Here is a 16,765-nt window from a genome sequence, read left to right as displayed (position 1 = left end):
CGGCCACACCAAGGAAGAAAAGAGGAGGAGAATAGAATAGAGTTATCTAAGGTGAGACACCTCTACCCCCTCTTTTATATTCCTTGGTCCTGGAAAATAAGGAAAATTTAAATAAAACCTTCCTTATTTCCTTTGTCATGAAAAGGAAAATTGTAATTGATTAAAACCAATTTCCTTTTCTTAAACAATATGGCCGGCCAACTCCTAGCTCCAAACAAGGAAAGTTTTAATTACACAAGAATTAAAACTTCCTAATTTGTTTCCAGAAATTTTAATAAAAATTTCTTTAATAATTTTCCCTTCATGGTTGGTTATAAAAGGAAATTTTATAAATAAAATCTCTCTATTAAAACAAGTGGATGATTTCCAAAAAGAAAAGTTATCTTTAAAATTAAAATCTCCTTTCAATCTACAAATAAGGAAAGATATCTAATCTTTATCTTAATCTTTTGTAGAAAACTATAAAAGAAAATATTTAATTTTTAAACTCTTCTTTTAAATCATTGCTTCCATATAAGGAAAGATTTTAAACAAAATAAAAATCCTTTTAAACATGATGTGGTCGGCCACACCAAGCTTGAGTTCAAGCTACGGCCGGCCACACCACTTAACTCATCCTCTCTACTTGGCCGGCCCAGGCTTGAGTTTCAAGCTTGCTTGGCCGACCCCCTTTAGGATGGGTATAAAGGTGGGTAAGAAGTGGGTATGTGGTGTGTATAAATCTCTATAAATAAGAGGCTACGATAGGGACCGAGAGGAGGAATTGATTTTGGTCTCCCGATGAAATTAAGCTTCCCGTGTTCGCCCCAAACACCCAACTTAATTTCATTAATAATAATTCATACCACTAAAGAATTATTATTGAACTACCGCACCAATCCCAAATTACATTTTGGGCTCCTTCTTATTATGAGTGTGTTAGTCTCCCTGTGTTTAAGATGTCGAATGTCCACTAATTAAATGAGTTACTGACAACTCTCTTTAATTAATTTCTTAGTCCAAGAGTAGTACCACTTAACCTTATCGTCATGTCGGACTAAGTCCACCTGCAGGGTTTAACATGACAATCTTTATGAGCTCCTCTTGGGGACATTATCAACCTAGATTACTAGGACACAGTTTCCTTCTATAATCAACAATACACACTATAAGTAATATCATTTCCCAACTTATCGGGCCTATTGATTTATCGAGCTAAATCTCACCCTCTGATAAGTCAAAGAAATAAATACTAAATATATGTGCTTGTTATTATATTAGGATTAAGAGCACACACTTCCATAATAACTAAGGTTTTGTTCTTTTATTAAGTCAGTATAAAAAGAACTTACCTTAAGTGGTCCTGCTCATACACTCAGAGTGTACTAGTGTAATTTATTAGTCAAGATAAACTAATACCTAATTACACTACGACTTTTTCAATGGTTTGTTCCTTTCCATCTTAGTCGTGAGCTACTGTTTATAATTTATAAAGAACTGATAACATAATCTTCTGTGTGTGACACCACACACCATGTTATCTACAATATAAATTAATTGAACAACTACACTTATCATATAAATGTAGACATTTGACCAATGTGATTCTTAAATGTTTATACAAAAAGCTAGACTTTTAGTATACACTCTAACAATCTCTCACTTATACTAAAAGACTATGTTGCCATATACCCTGCCATATATCTGTTGGTTGGTCCTAGGAAGATCGTATCTGTTCCACTGTACAAAAATTGTGTACAAGTGCCGAACCTTTCCTAACAACCTATTGTGTTCTTTAGAAATTAAATTCAGAATCGCAAACGGAACTTAACATTATTGATTCCAAATTTAACTTATCTATTTTTAGTGGTTTAGACTTGGATCGCAAACGATACTTAACATTATTGATCCAAATCTACCTATGTTATAAATTCAATTAAATATTTATTTTAGAAATTGGCTCTCAGGTCAAACATGGCGAGACACTTGACCTTCTTGGGTATGAGAACATCCATCACTGCCTCGACAAAACCTCTTAACGAAATTCAATATTTAATTTCCTTATATAACCCTAGATTTGACCAAAAGGAACAATCGAATCACAAATTTGAAAAACAAAAAAAACACAAACTCGAATCATAAATTTTGTAACAACACAAATTTCCTCATTACGAGTCCTAATAGTACTTAAAAATATTTAGAAATACTTTAGAAATATTCTAGATATTTTTAGAAATTTTTAGAGTATTTTTATGCAATTTTCGGAGTTTGTTTGATATTTTTACCAAAAGAAACGAATTTGAGGCAAAAAGAGGTCGGGTCGAGGTTTGAACCGTAGACCCCTGGTTAAGCAAAGCCTTAAGTTGTTTCAGATGACCAAGAACCCAGCAGGGCCATGCTGATCAAGGAAGGGGCGGAAGCCATTTAAGCAGTAGTAAATCGCGAAATACCCTAGTTATAAAGGGAGATGGGTTAAGAGAGAACTTAGGGTTTATTTTTCGTGACGTAAACCTTCCTCTTCTCTTGTCGCGTGCGACGGCGTTGCTCAAGGGGAACCAAGGAGGGAAGCTAGGGCTTCATCTCCGGCGGCCGGCCAAGGGTCAAATCCGAAGGCTTTCCACTTCTTTACGATCACCCCGACGAGGAGAGCACGTAAATGTGAAGAAGTTGCCGAGATTTCGAGTTTCTCCGAAGCCCTAGAAGTCGATTTCGGTTGTAAGTTCAAGATCAAGAGTAAGTGCTTCTCACCTGCAGTAGGAGTAGCTCTCGAATCCTTGTTCTTCTTGTTTTTTTTTTTGAAGCATGTTGTAAGGAGCAGTGTTTTGATGTTGCTGTCGTGAATCTCAAAGGAAGAAAGTAAATTGTGTAGGTTAAGCAGGTAGTTTGGTTTTTTTTTTCTTATTGTTAGGTTCCGGTTTGTGTTATGAAATGAAGATGAACAGCCTTTGGAGTTTACTGTTAGCTCCGTTTGTGTTATGCAATGGGCATGAACAACCTTAATTTCTGGAGGGCATTCAGTTAGATCTCTTAAGCAGTTTAATTAGATTTGTAGTCTTGATTTTCTGTGGAATTATTAGTAGGTACATTGGTGTGTTAACCATGCTATTAGACCCTTGTTCACCATTCTGTTCGTTCAGATTTATGTCTTGTTGATCTGATAAACATGCACGGCTTCCTTTTTAATATGCAGTCCAGAACTTCTTTTTTTTGTTTTTCCTTGCCGTGGCACTGAGCATGAGGAATGTTGATATTTTTTTAGGTGTCCGGTAACAACTTCCTTACCAGCTGCATTGTGTATAAACTGCTAGATATTTTGTAAGCATGCAGTGGGTTTTGCTTTGGTTTTAGATGCATGTGACATGAACAGATAGCCTTAGTTTGTATGAGGCATTCTTTTATTAGAAGCATTAACAAGTAACAAGTATTTTACTTGAAGAGGCTAGTACCCGACTTCCGAGGTTGTCGTTAAACAAATCCAGATGGCCGGTTCCAAGGTCTCGGCCTTGGTAAGACCAAGGTCTTTACCCTCGTAGGACTGGTGGCTCGCTACCTCAGTTTCTATTAGGGAGCGCACAATGGTACTAAGTCTGGGCCTTAGAGATTATTATTTTGAAGTATAAGAGTATAAGTTTTGGGAACAAATGAAATAAGTTTCACATGGGTTTATAAATCAACAAGTTTAGCTCTTTTATTCTAGCATGTTATTTAGATCTTTCTTATTGTTAATTACTATTAGATAAGCATGAGCAGCCTTACATGTTTAGCATTTCAGTCTGTTATGATTTCTTTGTTATTAGATGAGCATGAGTAGTTTTCAGTAAGCATTCAGTTTAGTTTTTGTTATATGGATATATGTACATGCACATTGAGTTTTTGTGAGTAGACAGTGCTTACTAAACATTCGCTTATAGTTGCATTTCCTCTTACTGCAGATAAAGGAAAAGGAAAGCTATAGTGAAGGAGGGCGACAAGGAGGTGTGGATGGATGTGTGATGTCTGGACTATGGAAGCCTTGGGATTTTCTTAAAGAATTTATTAAGATTTTGTACTTAGACATTTTGTGAAATGTAGGTGGATTGAGTCCTTTTTGCATTGTTGGAATTATTCTTTTATGTTGATGGTTTATTCATAGAATGTTTTTATATATTTAGAATTCTTCCGTTTAAACTGTTATGCACGTTAGTCCCATTATTTGAATTATATCACTGTCGCATGCATGTGCAGATTGATATGTTTTAGTTGTGAACAAATGCTAGAGTAGAATGTTGAGATGAGCTATTTATGTTTTCAGCTGTTACTAAATTGCATGCTTCGAGTTTTCAAAGAGTTCTAAGTGTTACTATCAACATGTGGACGACATTAGTTAAGTAAAGTGTATAGTTTATAGTTAAGTAACGTCCCACTCCCACAGACTAGTTAAGGGGAGGGTGGGGGCATTACAAGTTGGTATCAGAGCAGTCCCCATTCTTCAGCATCACACACACATCATCATCATCCTTGCCGTCTTCAAGTAAGAATATATTTATACTTTCTTTTATGCTTTCCTTATTATTTACAGTATAGAGAAATCCTTAGAAATATTTGCTTATATGTGCTTAAGATAAAAGTTCTTGTTTTGTTTTCTATGTTTATATATATATATATATATATATATATGTCTAGAGAGTATAGAGACGATTTCAGATTTTCTCTCTCTGCATGACTAGATGGCAAGAAGAGGGTGTCCCCGTACTGCTCGTACTGAGGACCGAACACAGGAGAACGAAGAGCCCAAAACAACTGAACCTGATCTCTCTGAAGTTGTTGCTCAACTTCAGAGACAAGTAGCAGAGCAGCAACAAGTGATTGTCAATCTGATGGCTAATCGACAGCCAGTACCTCCCACTCCCCCAACTATCAATGTGGAGACCCCGGTGGTTGTTGGAGTGTATACTAAAAGCCTAGCTTTTGTAAACATTTATTTTTGAAATAAAAGAATCACATTGGTCAATATCTGCATTTATTTGTTAAATGTAATTGTTCAATTAATTTATATAGTAGATAACATGGAGTGTGGTGCCACACTCAGAAGATCATGTTATCGGTTCTCTATAAATTATAAATAGTTGCTCACGACTAAGATGGAAAGGAACAAACCATCAGAATAATCATAGTGTAATTAAGTATTAGTTTATCTTGACTAATAAATTACACTGATACACTTTAAGTGTATTGAGTAGGACTATTTAGGTAAGTTCTTTTTGTACTGACTTAGTAAAAGAACTAGACCTTAGTTATTATGGAAGTGTATGCTCTTAATCCTAATATAATAACAAGCACATATATTTAATGTTTATTTCTTTGACTTATCAAAGGGTGAGGTTTAGCTCGATAAATCAATATGCCCGATAAGTTGGGAAATGATATTCCTTATAGTGTGTATTGTTGATTATAGAAGGAATCTGTGTCCTAGTTATCTAGGTTGAGAATGTCCCCAAGAGGAGCTCATAAGGATTGTCATGTTAAACCCTGCAGGTGGACTTAGTCCGACATGACAATGAAGTTGAGTGGTACTACTCTTGGAGCTAGATATTAATTAAGTGAGTTGTCAGTAACTTACTTAATTAGTGGACATTCGTAATCTTAAACATAGGGAGACTAACACACTCATAATAAGAAGGATCCCATAATTTAATTTGGGATTGGTGCGATAATAACTCTCTAATGGAATGAGTTATTATCGATGAACTTGAGTTGTGTGTTCGGGGTGAGCACGGGATATTCAAGCTCATCGGAAGGCCAAAACCAATTTCTCCTCTAGGTCCCTGTCGTAGCCTCATTATAGCCTAAAGTCCATCCAAATGTAAGGCTCTTCTTGGTGTCCAAGAAGTGGGTCGGTCCAATGCTTGGTGACCAAGCAAGGGCCGACCATATCCTCTTTATAGGGGCTGGCCCTTTGCTTGGTGACCAAGCATGTAGGGGTCGGCCACAATATTCAAACAAGGAGGGTTGTTTTTGAATTTTTAAAATCTTCTCTTTGTAGAAAACTATAAGTTTTAAAAGAGAGATTTTAATTTTAAAAACTTTCCTTATTTGAATTTGGCCACATGTTTTAATAGAGAGTTTTAAAAGTTTTAAAACTTTCCTTTTTTAACCATCCTCATGGTTTAAGAAAAAAAAAGAAAGATAAGTTTTAAAATTAAAATTTTCTATCATCATGTTGAAAAAAGAAAATTTTATAAGAGAAGTTTTAAATTTTAAAACATGGTTTTAATTTTTAGAACTTTTCTTTTTTAACTCATACTTTAGGAAAGAGAGCTTGTAAATTTTATAAGAGGATTTCTTCTTATAAAATTTTTAAAAAAAATATATTTCCTTATTCCTCTTAATGAGGTGGCCGGCCACCTTGCGTGGTGCCCAAGCAAGTGGCCGGCCATATTAGAAATAATAAAATCATCACAAAGTTAATTTTGGTGATTGATTCAATCAAGAGGAAAGAAAAGGAAAAATAAAAAGGAAAAAAGGAAAAACTCTTGGATGATTTTATTTTTTGTAAAAAGTTTTTCCTTATTTACCTTGGGCAAGTAATATAAAAGAAGGAGTGAGGGGATTTCATAAGATACAACTCTTATTCTTTGGCTTGGAGACTCTCTTGGTGGTCGGCCCCTGTTCCCCTCTCTTCTCCCTTTGCTCTCTTTTCTATTGTGGTGGTGGTGGCAGAATATTACAAGGAGGAGAAGCTCTTTTGGGTGGTGTTCATCTTGGAGGATCGTTGCCCACACGATGTCCAAGGCGAGGCGAGGAATACGACAGAAGATCTCGAGGTCATTAGCTTACAAAGAGAAGATATAACTAGTAATTTTCTTTCGTGTCATACTAGTTATTTTCTTTGTAAGAATTCTAAATACAAGAGGCAATTAGATCTAGTTTATTGAATTTATTTTTCGAGTTTGTGTTTTCTTCTTTTTCGAATTTGTGATTCGATTGTTCTTTTTGGTTAACTTAGAGTTATTTAAGGAAATTAAATATTAGTTTTCCTTAAAAGACTTTGCCTAGGCGGTGGTGGTTGCTCCCATATCCAAGAAGGTCATGTGCCTCGCCATGCAGTCCTAAAAGCCAATTTTGGAAATTAATATTTAATGAAATTAATAACTTAGGTGGATTTGAATCAATAGTGTTAAGTTGCGCTTGCGATTCAAATCTAAACCATTAAGAACAAATAAGTTAAATTTGGAATCAATGATGTTAAGTTCCGTCTGCGATTCCTAATTTAATTTCTAAAGAACACAATAGGTTATTTAAGGAAAGGTTCGACACTTGTACAAAAATTTTTGTACAGTGGAGCCGGTACGTTTTCCTAGGATTAACCAACAGTGGTGACTGAGGTTCCACCAGCTGCCCTGGAAGTCGCCACAACACCTAAAAGACAAGAAGCATATCTGATACAGTGGCTGAAGCTGAAGCCAGAAAGTTTCTCAGGCACGACTGAGCCCTGGGATGCTCAGGCTTGGTTCAAGACACTAGAGAGCACAATGGAGCTTCTTAACTGGTCAGAAGTCGAGAAGGTCAAGTGTGCCTCCTTCTACCTATCTGGAGATGCTCGTATGTGATTGGAGAGAGTTAAGAGTAAGAGAGCAGCCAACCAGATGAGCTGGGCCGACTTCGAGACAGAGTTTTATGAAGAATTCTTCCGCCAACGGATCACCAATAAACATTATGAGGAGTTTATAGAATTCAGACAGGGTGACCTGCCAGTAGAAAAAGCAGTCAAGAGATTCAACAGGCTAGCTCGTCTCTGCCCAGAGCTAGTAAGTACAGAGAAAGAACGAGTCAGACTGATGCTCCGAATACTGAGGCCAGAAATAGCACTTAACGTGAGTAGTGGAACTCACCGACCACAGACTGGTGAAGAGCTAGTCAGCAAGGCATTAGTCGCTGAGCACTATCTAAATAGCATCAAGGCACAACAAATGCAATTCAAGACAGTCAAGATAGAGGACAAGACAGCAGGGAATCAGAAACCCCAGGCAAGTAAGCAGAACTGGAAGGGCAAGGATAACAAAAGGAAACGATGGAATACAGGAGGCAGCCAAAAGGGAGGTCCAGTAGACAAGCAGGCCACGTTCCCTCCCTGCCCTAAATGTGGGAGACTACATCTAGGAGCCTGTCTTATGGGTATGAATGGATGTTATTCGTTGGTCAAGAAGGACACCTGGCTAAGGTGTGTCCTAACAAGCTCAAAGCACCTCAACAACAGACAACGCAATACGGGAACAAGACTTAGTTACACTATATGCCAGCAACTCTAGATGGACCTCAGCTCAGTCAAGGAAGGTTGGAAGCCCCACCAGTTCCAGCCAGTGCCAGAGTATTCTCCCTCACTAAAGAGGAAGCTGCTAGTGCCTCCACGGTCGTAACAGGTCAAGTAGTTATTTTTCAGCATTTAACTACTATACTATTTGATACTGGGGTGACCCATTCTTTTATATCAGTACCCTTTGCCAAGGAATCTCAGGTGCCTACAGAGGGCATGAACTCCAAGTTCTTGACAACCCTACCTTCTGGGGAAGTCATGGAGTCCAACCAGTGGCTTCGGGCTGTACCAGTTAAAATTTCAGATTGAGAGCTATATGTTAATTTAGTAGTCCTAGCGATGTAGGATTTTGACGTTATTCTGGTTTTCTCAGTAAGTACAGCGCTTCGGTGGACTACCGCAGAAAGAAAGTGATTTTCAGCCCAGAAGGTGAACCATCCTTTGAGTTTACGGGAGTGCCGAAGAGGAAGACTCAGAAATTCCTCTCTTCCCTAGCAGCCCATCAGATGTTAGCTAAATGGTGTATTGGTTTTCTAGCATACATTGTGAATGTAGAAGAACAAGAAGGACCCAAGCAGGAAGATGTTCGAGTAGTCTGTGAGTATCCAGAGGTATTTCCAGAAGAGCTACCTGGACTACCTCCCAACAGAGAAGTGGAGTTTGAAATTGAGTTGGTTCCTGGTACCGGTCCAATTTCAAAAGCTCTATACCGGATGTCCCCAGCAGAGCTGAAAGAGCTACAAGAACAACTCCAGGAGCTGCTTGACAAAGGTTTCATCCACCCTAATCATTCACCATAGGGAGCTCCGGTGTTGTTCATTAAGAAGAAAGACGGATCTATGCGGATGTGCATAGATTATAGAGCGCTGAACAAAGTGACAATCAAGAACAAGTACCCTCTTCCCATAATAGATGATCTATTTGATTAGCTAAAGGGGGCAACAGTGTTTTCTAAGATAGACCTGTGCTCTGGATACCATCAGTTGAAAGTGATATACCCAGAACATCTTTCAGGACTAGATATGGACACTACGAGTTTGTAGTCATGCCTTTTGGAGTGACAAATGCACCTGTGTTCTTCATGGACTTAATGAACAGAGTGTTCAGAGAATATCTTGACAAGTTTGTCATCGTGTTCATCGACGACATTATGATCTATTCAAGAACTCTAGAGCAGCATGACACGCACGTGAGAATAGTACTACAGACCCTTCAGCAAAAGAAGCTTTATGCCAAATTCTCAAAGTGCGAGTTCTGGTTAGAGCAGGTGGTGTTTCTAGGTCACATCATTTCTAAAGAAGGTATCCAGGTGGATCCTGCCAAAATAGAAGCGGTCAACAACTAGTGTAGACCCAAGAACGCCAGGGAGATCAGAAGCTTCCTTGGTTTAGCTAGGTATTACAGGAAATTCGTGGAAGACTTTTCCAGGATAGCCTCTCCACTAACAGCCCTAACTAGGAAGAACAAGAAGTTTGAATGGTCAGACAAATGTGAGCAAAGTTTCCAGGCATTGAAGAAAAAACTGATCAGTGCTCCCGTTCTGACTGTTCCAGAGAGTGGCAAGAGTTTGGACATCTACAGTGATGCTTCCAAGATGGGCCTTGGAGTTGTTCTCATGCAAGAGGGGAAGGTTATAGCTTATGTTTCCAGACAACTCAAAGATTATGAGAATAATTACCCCACTCATGATCTTGAGCTGGCAGCTGTGGTCTTTGCACTAAAACTCTGGCGACATTATTTGTATGGAGTTCAGTGCAGAATCTTCACAGACCATCAGAGCTTGAAGTATTTCTTTACCCAGAAAGACTTAAACATGAGACAGTGCAGGTGGCTAGAGTTGGTTAAAGATTATGACTGTGAAATCCTCTACCACCCAGGTAAAGCTAACAAAGTGGCGGATGCACTAAGCCAAAAATCCAGTGCAACCCTGATGCCCTTGTCATCATTAGCACTGCCACTGCAGAAGGAACTGTCAAACTTTGGAGTTGAAATTATTTATGGGCAACTCTCTGAATTGATCGTAGAGTCAACCCTGCTTGAGGATATACAGAGAAAGCAAAGTGAAGATCCAGATATCCAGAAGATCAAACAAGGGATATAAAAAGAAGAAAATTGAGAGTTTCGGGTATCAGACAGTGGAATCCTTTATCAGGGGAGCCACCTTTATGTCCCTAATGATGAGGAATTGAGAAAGAAGATTCTAGAAGAAGCTCATAGTACACCGTACTCCATGCACCCTGGTTCCACCAAGATGTATCAAGATTTAAAGCAGAGATTCTAGTGGTCTGGACTCAAGAGAGATGTTGCAAAATATGTCAGTACCTGCCTGACATGCCAGCGAGTCAAAGCAGAGCACCAGAGACCAGGAGGAGTCCTACAACCCCTCCCAATACCAGAGTGGAAGTGGGAAGAAATATCCATGGACTTTATAATAGGTCTTCTAAGAACTACTAATGGATATGATGAGATATGGGTGATAGTGGACAAATTGACCAAGTCTGCCCATTTTCTAGCCATCAAGGTGTCCCACTCTATAGAGCAGTTGGCACAGCTATATGTTAAGGAAGTGATCAGACTTCATGGAGTCCCGAAGTCTATTGTTTCTGATAGGGATGGGCGCTTCACCTCTCATTTTTGGGAGTGTGTTCAAAATGCATTAGGCACCAAACTCAAGTTCAGCACAGCCTTCCATCCCCAGACTGATGGACAGACAGAACGAGTAAACCAGATCTTAGAAGACATGCTCCGAGCTTGTGCATTAGATTTTAAGGGTAGTTGGTGCAAGTATCTATACTTAGCTGAATTCGCCTACAACAATAGCTACCAGGCCACTATCAAGATGGCACCTTATGAGGCACTGTATGGTCGAAAATGTAGATCACCCATGTGCTGGCAAGAAGCAGGTGAAAGGAAAGAAATGGAAGTGGAGCTGGGAATTCAGACAGAGATGATAGATGAGACCACACAGGCTATCCAGAAGATCAGACAGAGAATTGAGACTGCCCAGAGCAGACAGAAAAGTTATGCTGACGCACGCCATAGGCCATTTGAATTCCAAGTAGGGGATTCAGTCTTTCTCAAGGTCGCTCCTGTGAAGGGAGTGATGAGATTTGGAAAAAAGGGCAAGTTAAGTCCCCACTACGTAGGACCCTATCTGATCACCGAGAGAATTGGGAAAGTAGCTTACAGGCTGGACTTACCTCAAGACATGTCAGCAATACACAATGTGTTTCATGTCTCCATACTAAAGAAGTGCCTCCACGACTCTAACCAAGTGATTCAACCTCAGTCAGTGCAGATTTAGGAGGATCTTAGCTATGAGAGCAGACCTATACGGATAGTGGACAGAGAAGTTAAGAGACTAAGGAACAAAGAAGTACCACTAGTGAAGGTCATTTGGCAAAATCAGAAGCACGAGGAAACTACATGGGAGCGTGAGGACAGTATGAGACAGAGATATCCGGAATTATTCTAAGTTCAAGGACGAACTTTTTATAAGGTATGGGGAATTGTAACAACCCAAATTTCCTCATTACGAGTCCTAATAGTACTTAATATTATTTATAAATGTTTTAGAAATATTCTAGAGATTTTTAGAACAATTTTATGCAATTTTCGATGTTCGTTTGGTATTTTTACCAAAAGAAATGAATTTGAGGCAAAAAGAGGTCGGGCCGAGGTTCGAACCGGAGACCCCTAGTTAAGCAAAGCCTTAAGTTGTTTCAGATGACTAAGAACCCAGCAGGGCCGTGCTGATCAAGGAAGGGGCGGAAGCCATTTAAGCAGTAGTAAATCGCGAAATACCCTAGTTATAAAGGGAGATGGGTTAAGAGAGAACTTAGGGATTATTTTCCGTGACCTAAACCTTCCTCTTCTCTTCTCGAGTGCGACAGCGTTGCTCGAGCGGAACCAAGGAGGGAAGCTAGGGCTTCGTCTCCGGCGGTCGGCCAAGGGTCAAATCCGAAGGCTTTCCACTTCTTTACGATCACCTCGTCGAGGAGAGCACGCAAACGTGAAGAAGTTGCCGAGATTTCGAGTTTCTCCGAAGCCCTAGAAGCCAATTTTGGTTGTAAGTTCAAGATCAAGAGTAAGTGCTTCTCACCTGCAGTAGGAGTAGCTCTCGAATCCTTGTTCTTGTTGTTTTTTTTTTTTGAAGCATGTTGTAAGGAGCAGTGTTTTGATGTTGCTGCCATCAATCTCAAAGGAAGAAAGTAAATTGTGTAGGTTAAGCAGGTAGTTTGGTTTTTTTTTCTTATTTCTAGGTTCCATTTTGTGTTATGAAATGAAGATGAACAGCCTTTGGAGTTTACTGTTAGCTCCGTTTGTGCTATGCAATGGGCATGAACAACCTTAATTTCTGGGGGGCATTCAGTTAGATCTCTTAAGCAGTTTAATTAGATTTGTAGTCTTGATTTTCTGTGGAATTATTTGTAGGTACATTGGTGTGTTAACCATGCTATTAGACCCTTGTTCACCATTCTGTTCGTTCAGATTTATTTCTTGCTGATCTGATAAACATGCACGACTTCCTTTTTAATATGCAGTCCAGAACTTCTTTTTTTGTTTTTCCTTATTGTGGCACTGAGCATGAGGAATGTTGATATTTTTTTAGGTGTCCGGTAACAACTTCCTTACCAGCTGCATTGTGTATAAACTGCTAGATATTTTGTAAGCATGCAGTGGGTTTTGTTTTGGTTTTGGATGCATGTGACATGAACAGATAGCCTTAGTTTGTATGAGGCATTTTTTTATTAGAAGAATTAACAAGTAACAAGTATTTTACTTAAAGAGGCTAGTACCCGACTTCCGAGGTTGTCGTTAAACAAATCCAGATGACCGGTTCCGAGGTCTCGACCCTGGTAAGACCAAGGTCTTTACCCTCGTAGGACTGGTGGCTCGCTATCTCAGTTTCTATTAGGGAGCACGCAATGGTACTAAACCTAGGCCTAAGATATTATTATTTTGAAGTATAAGATTATAAGTTTTGGGAACAAATGAAATAAGTTTCACATGGGTTTATAAATCAGCATGTTTAGCTCTTTTATTCTAGCATGTTATTTAGATCTTTCTTACTGTTATTTGCTATTAGATAAGCATGAGCAGCCTTACATGTTTAGCATTTCAGTCTGTTATGATTTCTTTGTTATTAGATGAGCATGAGTAGTTTTCAGTAAGCATTCAGTTTAGTTTTTGTTATATGGATATATGTACATGCACATTGAGTTTTTGTGAGTAGACAGTGCTTACTAAACATTCGCTTATAGTTGCATTTCCTCTTACTGCAGATAAAGGAAAAGGAAAGCTATAGTGAAGGAGGGCGACAAGGAGGTGTGGATGGATGTTTGATGTTTGGACTATGGAAGCCTTGGGATTTTCTTAAAGAATTTATTAAGATTTTGTATTTAGACATTTTGTGAAATGTTTGTGGATTGAGTCCTTTTTGCATTGTTGGTATTATTCTTTTATGTTGATGGTTTATTCATAGAATGTTTTTATATATTTAGAATTCTTCCGTTTAAATTGATATGCACGTTAGTCCCATTATTTGAATTATATCACTGTCACATGCATGTGCAGATTGATATGTTTTAGTTGTGAACAAATGCTAGAGTAGAATGTTGAGATGAGCTATTTATGTTTCCAGCTGTTACTAAATTGCATGCTTCGAGTTTTCAAAGAGTTCTAAGTGTTACTATCAACATGTGGACGACATTAGTTAAGTAAAGTGTATAGTTTATAGTTAAGTAACGTCCCACTCCCACAAACTAGTTAAGGGGAGGGTGGGGGCGTTACAAATTCGAATCCTAGAATTATATGCCTCTTGTGTTTAGAATTCATACAAAGAAAACTAGTATGATGCGGAAAACAATTACTAGTTATACCTTTCTTTGTAAGCAACAACCTCTTGATCTTCTATCGTATTCCTCTTCTTATCTCAGACGTTGTGTGGCCAACGATTTACTGAGATGAGAAACCACCAAGCCTCCTTCTTCTTTCTTCCAAGTTTCGGCCAAGCAACCTTTTCCAAGAAAAAGCAAGTCTCGGCCACCAACCAAGCTCCAAGGGATGCAAGAGCAAAGCCTCCTTTCTCTCCTTCTTCTCCTAGCAAGAATCGGCCACCAACAAGAACTCCAAGAGAGGGATGCACCGGCCACTAAAGAAGAAGAGAAGATGAGAAGAATAGGGCCGACCACACACCAAGGAAGAGAGGAGAAACTATAGATGATATGTTGTGAGGTGAAGGCACCTCTACCCCCCCCCCCCCCCTTTTATATTCCTTGGTCTTGGCATATAAGGAAATTTAATTATAATTAAAATTTCCTTATCTTCCTTGCCATTGGTTAATAAGAAAAATTTAATGTAAAATTCCTTTTAACCCATGTTATGGTCGGTCACACCATCATGCTCCAAATAAGGTAAGTTTTAAACACAAAATTAAAACTTTCTTATTTGTTTCCAGAAATAAAAATTTTTCTAATAATTTTTTCCTTCATGGTTGGATATAAAAGGAAATTTTATAAATTAAAATCTCTCTATTAAAATATATGGATGATTTTCAAAAAGGAAAGTTATCTTTAAAATTAAAATCTTCCTCTCAATCTACAAATAAGGAAAGATATCAAATCTTTTCTTAATCTTTTGTAGAAACTATAATTGGAAAGATTTAATTTTAAAACTCTCATTTTAAATCATGAACATGGTTACAAAAAAGAAAAGTTTTATCAAAAATTAAAATCTTCCTTTTAACTACAAATAAAGAAAGATATCAAATCTTTCACTTAAGCTTTTGTAGAAAGCTATAAAAGGAAAGATTTAAATTTTAAACTCTCTTTTAAAACCATGATATCCACATAAGAAAAAAAATTTTAAAAAAAATTCTTTTTAATTTCTTGTGGCCGGCCCACCTAGCTTGAGCTCCAAGCATTGGCTGGCCAACACAATGGCTCAACCTTTTGGCTTTGGCCGACCCAAGCTTGGCTTGGCCGACCACCTAAGGTTGGGTAAGAATGTGGGTATATGTGGGTATAACACTTTATAAACAAGAGGCTACGATAGGGACCCAGAGGAGGAATTGGTTTTGGTCTCTCGATGAAATTAAGCTTCCCGTGTTCGCCCCGAACACCCAACTTAATTTCATCAATAATAATTCATACCACTAAAGAATTATTATTTAACTACCGCACTAATCCCAAATTACATTTTCGGCTCCTTCTTATTATGAGTGTGTTAGTCTCCCTGTGTTTAAGATGTCGGATGTCCACTAATTAATTGAGTTATTGACAACTCACTTTAATTAATATCTTAGTCCAAGAGTAGTACCACTCAACATTATTGTCGTGTCGGACTAAGTTCACCTGCAGGGTTTAACATGACAATCCTTATGAGTTCCACTTGGGGGCATTATCAATCTAGATTACTAGGACATAGTTTCCTTTTATAATCAACAACACACACTATAAGTAATATCATTTCCCAACTTATCGGGCCTTTTGAATTATCGAGCTAAATCTCACCCTTTGATAAGTTAAAGAAATAAATACTAAATATATGTGTTTGTTATTATATTAGAATTAAGAGCACACACTTCTATAATAACTAAGGTCATGTTCTTTTATTAAGTCAGTATAAAAAGAACTTACCTTAAATGATCCTGCTCAATACACTCAGAGTGTACTAGTGTAATTTTATAGTTAAGATCAACTAATACCAAATTACACTATGACTATTCCAATGGTTTTGTAATGACCTGCCTTCTACTGGCTAGGCTGTAAGGCCGGACCGTCACAATATGCTGTGCTAAGCTATATCCATGACCATCACTAAATCTAGGTGCGGAAAACTGTACCAAATTAAAACTTTACTAAGCTAATACAAGTTCTTGGCCCTACATGTGCTAAGGGATGCAATCTAAGGTATACATGGCATATCCTACATCCCCTATGGTCAAGGAGCTGAACTACAAGGTCTCTTGGTCGAAACCCAACTTCCCAATCGATCCAGATTGAACTCAATCGATTGCAAGCTGTTGAATCGATCCATGGATCGATTCCGATGGCTACTGTGCTCGAGTTAATATTCTGGATCGATCGGCTGATCGATCCAGACTGGCCAATCGATCCATTGATCGATTCCAGAGCTCTCTGTTCGTGGGAGCGATTTCCCGATCGATCGAATGATCGATCCCCAAACTCTTTGTTCGTGACAGAATGCGACTGGATCGATCGGCTGATCGATCCAGGAGCTTACTATTCGCAACAGTATGCGACTGGATCAATTGGCTGATCGATCCAGAAGCTTACTGTTCGCGGAACCAGGCTCCCAATCGATCCACTGATCGATTGAGGGTCCCCAATCGATCCACTGATCGATTGGGGTTTCTGATTTTGCAACAAACTCTGATTTCAGCACTGTTTCATGCCAAACTCACATACACAAGTTCTAAAATAACTGGAAAACATTCTAATAGCAAACAACTAACATTCTAAACATGGT

The 16,765-nt window shown here is 38.4% G+C and overlaps 1 long non-coding RNA gene across 1 annotated transcript; it reads left to right on the top strand.

Annotated features, from left to right (window-relative positions):
• The first annotated feature begins 2,400 nt into the window (after positions 1-2,400).
• Positions 2,401-4,123, top strand: LOC122017385. The gene is made up of 2 exons (XR_006121329.1): positions 2,401-2,712; positions 3,912-4,123. It is a non-coding gene; the product is annotated as an uncharacterized LOC122017385 (long non-coding RNA).
• Positions 4,124-16,765: the final 12,642 nt, after the last annotated feature.

This window comes from Zingiber officinale, chromosome 8B, assembly GCF_018446385.1.
Source record: "Zingiber officinale cultivar Zhangliang chromosome 8B, Zo_v1.1, whole genome shotgun sequence".
Taxonomy (NCBI): domain Eukaryota; kingdom Viridiplantae; phylum Streptophyta; class Magnoliopsida; order Zingiberales; family Zingiberaceae; genus Zingiber; species Zingiber officinale.
This window is presented reverse-complemented; position numbering and strand designations above follow the sequence as displayed.